Here is a 6,678-nt window from a genome sequence, read left to right as displayed (position 1 = left end):
ATAATGCTAATTTTGCTACTGTTATGGATTATAAAGTAAATATTTTCCAGTGGTCTTAGGTGACTTCTGCGAAAGGGTCAGTTGACCCTAAAGGAGTCGTGACCCTTAGGTTGAGAAAAGCTGGTCTAAGAGGTCTGTCATAAGAGAAGGGGATTATTGCTATACTGAAATCATTATGTGTTTGTGTGTGAGTGTGTGAGAGAGATATCTCACCAGTGAGAGAGAGATATCTCATCAGTGAGAGATCTTGCAGGAAATCAGAAGATGGGAAGGAGACCCTTAATAATCACAGATCCTGCCCAGCTCCAGATAAACTTTTTCGATAACAATGTGGTAATCAGGAGTAGTTTAGTCGTATAATGTCTATGAAATTTTTCTTTATCTTCTTAGTAAATGACTTATTTATCTATGTAGTGTGGAGCTGGGATGCATGCACCACAGTGAGCACACAGAGCAGAGGGCCATTTGTGGGAACTGGTCCTCCCTACCACCATTTGTTCCTGACAATTGAACTCGGATCATCAGGCCACAAGCACCTTCCCTGTAGAGCCATCTTGTGGGCCATCTGTGAGATTTTCCCACAGCTATTCTTTCTTTTGTGGACCAAGGGGAGGCAGAGAGACTTGGGATCAAGGAAAAGGACATTTCTGCTTAGACCCCAGCTTCCTACTTCACTTGTGGTACAGCGTTGGGGTGTTTGGATTGGACTTGTCCAAATAGTTGAGGCACCCAGTTATGTTTGCCAAGATTAAGACCAACAAGGAACTTTGTCACCTTTATTCTGTCAGTTTAAATACACTCAGCATGTATTTCTTGGTATCACAGAGGAGTTGTGGGACTTGGACCTCCTGAGCTACTTCATGACATCCACAGCCAGGAAAATAACAAAAAGGAGGAACTTTGGAGCATGACCTTATTGGGAGGTACACTGTTAAAGTGTGAGGTTTGACTTGTAATTTGGAAGAACTGAAACAAGTGAGGTAGTTACAAAACTGTGGGAATCCTTCACCAGACCAGGAAGTGGCCAAGCCGTTTGCTGCTGCATGCAGGTGTTTTAGGAGAAAGCGGTGGAAGGGTCCCGAAGCCCATGGTCTCCTTTGGATTAGCTCGAATACTGCGGAGATCTTTAGGGTTGAAGAAATGTCCCTTTTACAGCTTCTAATGCCCTCGGCCGCCAACACCTTGGGAGCATCTACCACATACCATGAGTGCGAACCCCAGGACTGGAAAGAGAACTCAAGCTGTGCTGCTCGACTGTGCATGAAGACACGTGCACAAGGAAATACTGGGGTATCCCAGAGAAGAAAGATACTGGGGTGTCCCAGAGAAGAAAGACAAGCTGTTCAGAGTCTAGCTCTATCATACCTCAGTACTATAAACATGACTACATCACACAGTCTCTGCATTTCAGCTACTAAATGGGGTTAAGGGCTGTGTGTTCTTAGAAGGACTCGATGACTTTAAACTGTTAAAATGTACATAAGGTAGGTAGGAAATCACAGGCTCTCGGTAGAGGGCGTGTTAAACATTTAGGCCTCAAACAGCAGTTCTCAACCTTCTTAGTGCCGAGACTGTTTAATATAGTTTTCTCTTGTTGTGGTGACCCCCAACCATAAGATTATTTCATCGCTACTCCATAACTGTAATTTTACCAGTGTTATGAATCATAATGTAAATGTTTGATATGCAGGATGTCTGATATGTGACCCCCATAGGAGCCAAGACCCACAGGTGAGACTGGTGGTCTAGACCAGCTTCGTTCTGTCAGCATCCGAGACATTCTGGGAGGTCCTCTGGGCTCTGTTCTCCTGAACAGTATTCCCTTAGTCACTAAAGTTTCATGTTCTCAACACAAAGGGCCTCTTCTAGCTCTAGCCTCAAATCTATGCTCTGTACCCTTGGGGATGAAACTGTCTTTTGGTATGTGTTTGTTGCTGTGGTTCTGATTTTTATTAATTTGCCATCAAAGGAAAGTGTATTCTTAATCAGCAAGTTTCTGTATCTCATCGCAAATGTTTCCAAATCAAGGCACTGAATTGCGCCACTCAGCCTGCTGGCAAAGCACGCTTCTCAGTTGCATTTGTCTAACTCAGGCAGGAACATCTTCCCCATGACCCAACTCCCTAACAATTCTTGAGGGCTGAACTTATGCTCAGATCGTTACATCTGGTTGTAGAGTTAACAAATGGATCAGAAGAAAAAGGAGGAGAAAGTGGGGGGGGAGGAATCTACCCCCCTCCCTGTTTTCTCTTCTTCTTTTTCTCAGTGTGAAGTCATTTGATTTGCTTTTTCGCCCATACCAAGTCCTCAGAAGTTGAGCCAGGCAGATGGCGAGGTTAGAGCCTAGGCAAGACGTGTTGTAATGTTATCAGCTTTAAAGGAACACATGAAGCACAGAGGAAAGACGGTCTGCGGTATTTTTGTTTATTAAATTTGATGGTTGGATTATGACATTTATATTTATTAAATGTACAGAATCCCATCCATCATGGTTGACAGCGAGAACTTGTCCTGTGTGGTTGGCATATCTGTCTCTTCCTGCAAAGAGATCTAACACTTATTCTTATTTGGGGAGCTAAGAAGAGGCGGGTTGAGAAGGAGATCCACCCTTCAGTGCCACCGCCCTGGGGGAATGGGTCTATGAGATATAAGTGTTATTGTGTTTGATTCCATCATGTTAAGCAGTGTTTTCCTCAGCTGGGCTGTGAGTGGATTCGATCGTACTATGGATGGAACGCCTGGCTGCACAGGAGTAGCAGAAACAGTGTGCTTGCACAGGAAAAAGAGAAAGGGCTCTCAGCCTGGTCCCATTGGGACCCTGGCATTGGCTATGGCTGCAACAATGCTGCCCGGCTTTATCTAGTGGCTAAAGCATATCAACAGCTAGACCCCTGCTTTCTGCTCTGCATTTTATTACCTACCAGATGCTGGAATATTTTATTAGAACACCAGGTGAGCTGATGATAGGACAGCACTCCAGCTGCCTTCTATTGGGCTTGGTTCTGTGTGGAAGAGGAGACAAGACCTGGCAATACAGAGGAGTGAGCAAGAGGTAATACCACCCTTTACACTTCTCATCAACCTCTGGGCACAAGAAGTGGCAAGCTCACTCAAGGGTAATGGATCCTTTCAAAAGCACAACCTCAAGATGTTTTCACAGTCACTGTGCAAATTAATAAGACATGTGACTTCAATCTCTGGCCACATATGCTTCCAGAAAGAAAACGGTCAGGCTTGAACATACCCTGCCTACTCGGGAACTGGTTAACACACGACACTGCCTGTGAAGCCCAGAAAGTAGTAGTTAAGATATTAACCTGGCTTCCTGTCTCGGCCGCCATCGGAGCAGCAGCCATGGCCCTGCGCTACCCCATGGCCGTCGGCCTCAGCAAGGGCCACAAACAAGGTGACAAAGAACGTCAGCAAGCCGAGGCACAGCCGGCGCCGCGGGCGCCTCACCAAGCACACCAAGTTCGTGTGAGACATGATCAGGGAGGTGTGCGGCTTCGCACCGTACGAGCGGTGCGCCATGGAGCTGCTCAAGATGTCTAAGGACAAGCACGCGCTCAAGTTCATCAAGAAGAGGGTGGGCACGCACATCCGCGCCAAGAGGAAGCGGGAGGAGCTGAGCAACGTGCTGACAGCTATGAGGAAGGCGGCGGCCAAGAAGGACTGATGCCCCCTCCCCCAATAAACCTTGTGCCGCACAAAAAAAAAAAAAAGATATTAACCTGTGGGATTAAATGCCTTCTGCTTTCTTTCATGGTCAATGTTGAGCTCTAATTTCAACAATTAGTCTCCCAGTTGATATATCCTATAGTATCAAAGAACACACACACCTGCTGTGTCTAGCAAAGGTTGTAGGCAAAGTAAAGCACAAAATCTACTGACAGGAATTTTCTTCCTTGGGTTGACTTAGAACCCAGGAAACAGTTTACTAGGACTCTGGGGTACTAGAAGTTATTCACTGAGCACCTCTGAGGTGCAGCACTAGCTATGCATTATGAGGGCTATTAAACAAAGGTAAATGGCCATCTATCTCCAGAGACTTTAAACAAAACATACTGAAAGCCAGACCTCTATGAAGAGGCCTTATTTCCTGCTAGATAGTGTGTGCTTCTGATTACATGAATGGACCCTAAACATTTCCAGGGGTGGGAGAGAGTGCAGGTCTGGGTGTTAACGAGGCAAAGGTCATGAGTGCGCTCTTCACAGGGCTCAGAGGCTCTGCTGCAGCCCGTGGTCACAGCAGTCTTGCTGCCCTGAAATCCGCCCCGACTGTGCTGCTGTTCACAGTGGATGGGGCTCAGCCATAAAGGATACTGTTAAGGATCTCTCTCTCCATCCATCTCCTCCTTCTCTTTTCTCTTTTTATCATGAATAAGAGCAATACTGTAAGACATTACCACTGTAACTCTATTTATGACAACTTCATTATAATTCCTGTATATTTGAATGCCATGTTAGCTGTGTCCAGCCCACAAGCTGGCTGGGCCACATACAACCAAAGATAGCTGTAAATGTGTGGCCCAACTCAAGTGGTAAAGTTACTTAAAACATTATGACGTTATTTTTGTGTTTCATAGTTCTCAACGGTGAATGCTGTAAATAGCAATGGTGTCTTCAAAGTCAAAAAGATGAGCTTAAATACTTGTGTGCATCTTCTCTGTGATAGGATATGTACTTGTATCTCAAACATATATGAAAATAAGTACATGTATGACCCCACACATACATAATGTGTACATGTATGATCACTCATTTGTTCTTACAGGTTTGTTCTATCACCATTTCTAAAAATAAAATAAAATAAAATAAAATTTTGAATGAAAGGATAACTAAATGTGGTGTAAAACTCAAATTAAAGATCTGGCTCTTACTTTTGACCATAAAACAAGCAGGAGGCAAAAACAGGACCCTAACCTTGTTCCTGAAGCTCCAAAGTCTATTTTGCTTTTGATGGAACGAGAGAACCGGCGAAGTTAAGTACGGGCCTTCATCCTGTTCTGTTGCAGATGAAGACAGCTGTGGATCTCCTAGCATTTCCATCTTTTATCAGGGCATGTGGTGGAGTTTAGGATACTGTCAGGGGGCTCATCTTCCCCTGGAAATGATTTACAACCCGTTTGAGGTCAGGGGACAGAGGGGTTGTGGGTATGGACACAGAGATAAGCATCGGGGACCCAGGAGCAGTCTAGAGAGCTTTGATCTGTGTTTGCCTCTTGCTGTCACGAGACCCCTGAAACATAGCTTTCAAGATTCTTCAGGTTGAGATATCCCGGTTCCACACTCAGGAGGGAACTGTTAGTTTATTGCCCCAATTAACTGCTTTATTTGTTTATAAATTCTTCCCCTTTCTGTTTTATGATGCAGTTGTGGTGCATTTAATGGAAGCCTAAGATTAAGGCTGGCAAGCTGGTTGCGTGTTCCATTTGCAAAGCTTATAAATGGTTTGGGTCCAAAATGCAGCTCTTTTCAAAAATATTTGCTTTCTCTAAAAAGCAACAGCTGTTGGAAAATGGATGGAAAGTTTGTTTTGTTTTCTTCTTTGCCCCAGAGGAGAACAGCCCATGGCTTTTACTATAGAACGTATAGCATTTTATTTAATGCTTTCATTCCTTTGGAGGCTTTGCCTATTTGATAATGGATGAAACAAGAGGGATGTAGTAAAATATAAAAGTCATGTTAAAAACCAAGAAAGTTGGATATTAATTTTAAAAGTCACACAAAGGAAGATAGGAAATCTCTTTCTAAAAATTCTCATGAAAAAATATTTTTGGCTTCTGTGAGAACATGTATCTTTTTTTTTTTTTAACATGGATAAGTTTTGAAACTTCAGTTTCCACAAATATCTTTATAGTATTCTGAAGCTTACAAATCACACATATTTAAGTCTGATTTCATTAATGTTCTGCCAAGTGGCTTGAGGGCTATGATTTTCCTTGTTATGCATGATTGAAGTAAGCCCCAGAAGAATGAAAGGCCTTGTCTGGAGACAGCAGTGCCGGGGCAGAGCCAGGATTCGAACTGAGGTTTGGAATGAGTAGCTCACATCTGGAACCATTATCAAGTGGATGCCAGCGAGGCACGGTGGTTGCCTCTGTCCTGTCAGGTGTTGTCACAACTCTAAAGACGGTACTTGCTTGAGTGTGAATGTCTTTACTGAAGTGGCAATCAGACAGTGCAGTGTGTCCTGGCGTCCATGCAGGACAGAGAAGCACTGTGCCTGGATGACCTGCAGAAGCCAAGGCATTGCATTCCCTTGGTTCTGTGTACACGGGGAGTGCTGGCCTCCAAGGAGGACAGGCTGGTAGAGAGAGCAAAATGCAGTGCTGGGACATTTGTCCAACAGGGGAAGGAGGGTGAGTGCAGACTGAACACAGCAGGCCAAAGTAAGGCTTGATCCCTCCCGTTTCTTCAAAATATCACCCAGAAGGCTGGGGAATGAGAAGTAGAGGATGCGGTTTTCCAGTATTAGTGAATATAAGAATTCTGAGTGCTTAATGAACAACACACACCCCAAGGCTCATGTTTGTGATTCCATAAACATTTTTAGCGCTTTTCAAAAGCGAGGATGAGGACTATTGTAAAGGGGCGCAGACGGTATCGAAATAACAGCTAAAAGTTTGCTTTTCTTTAAAGAAGTTCACGATAAAGTGAGCGACCCACATCCACCAC

The 6,678-nt window shown here is 44.2% G+C and overlaps 1 pseudogene; it reads left to right on the top strand.

Annotated features, from left to right (window-relative positions):
- Window positions 1–3,349: 3,349 nt before the first annotated feature.
- On the top strand, window positions 3,350–3,704 carry LOC110540649 (large ribosomal subunit protein eL36-like; annotated as a pseudogene).
- Window positions 3,705–6,678: the final 2,974 nt, after the last annotated feature.

The sequence above is a fragment of the Meriones unguiculatus genome, chromosome 8 (assembly GCF_030254825.1).
Source record: "Meriones unguiculatus strain TT.TT164.6M chromosome 8, Bangor_MerUng_6.1, whole genome shotgun sequence".
Classification (NCBI taxonomy): Eukaryota; Metazoa; Chordata; class Mammalia; order Rodentia; family Muridae; genus Meriones; species Meriones unguiculatus.
The sequence above is the reverse complement of the archived record's forward strand: the minus strand, read 5'-3'. Positions and strand labels throughout refer to the sequence as shown.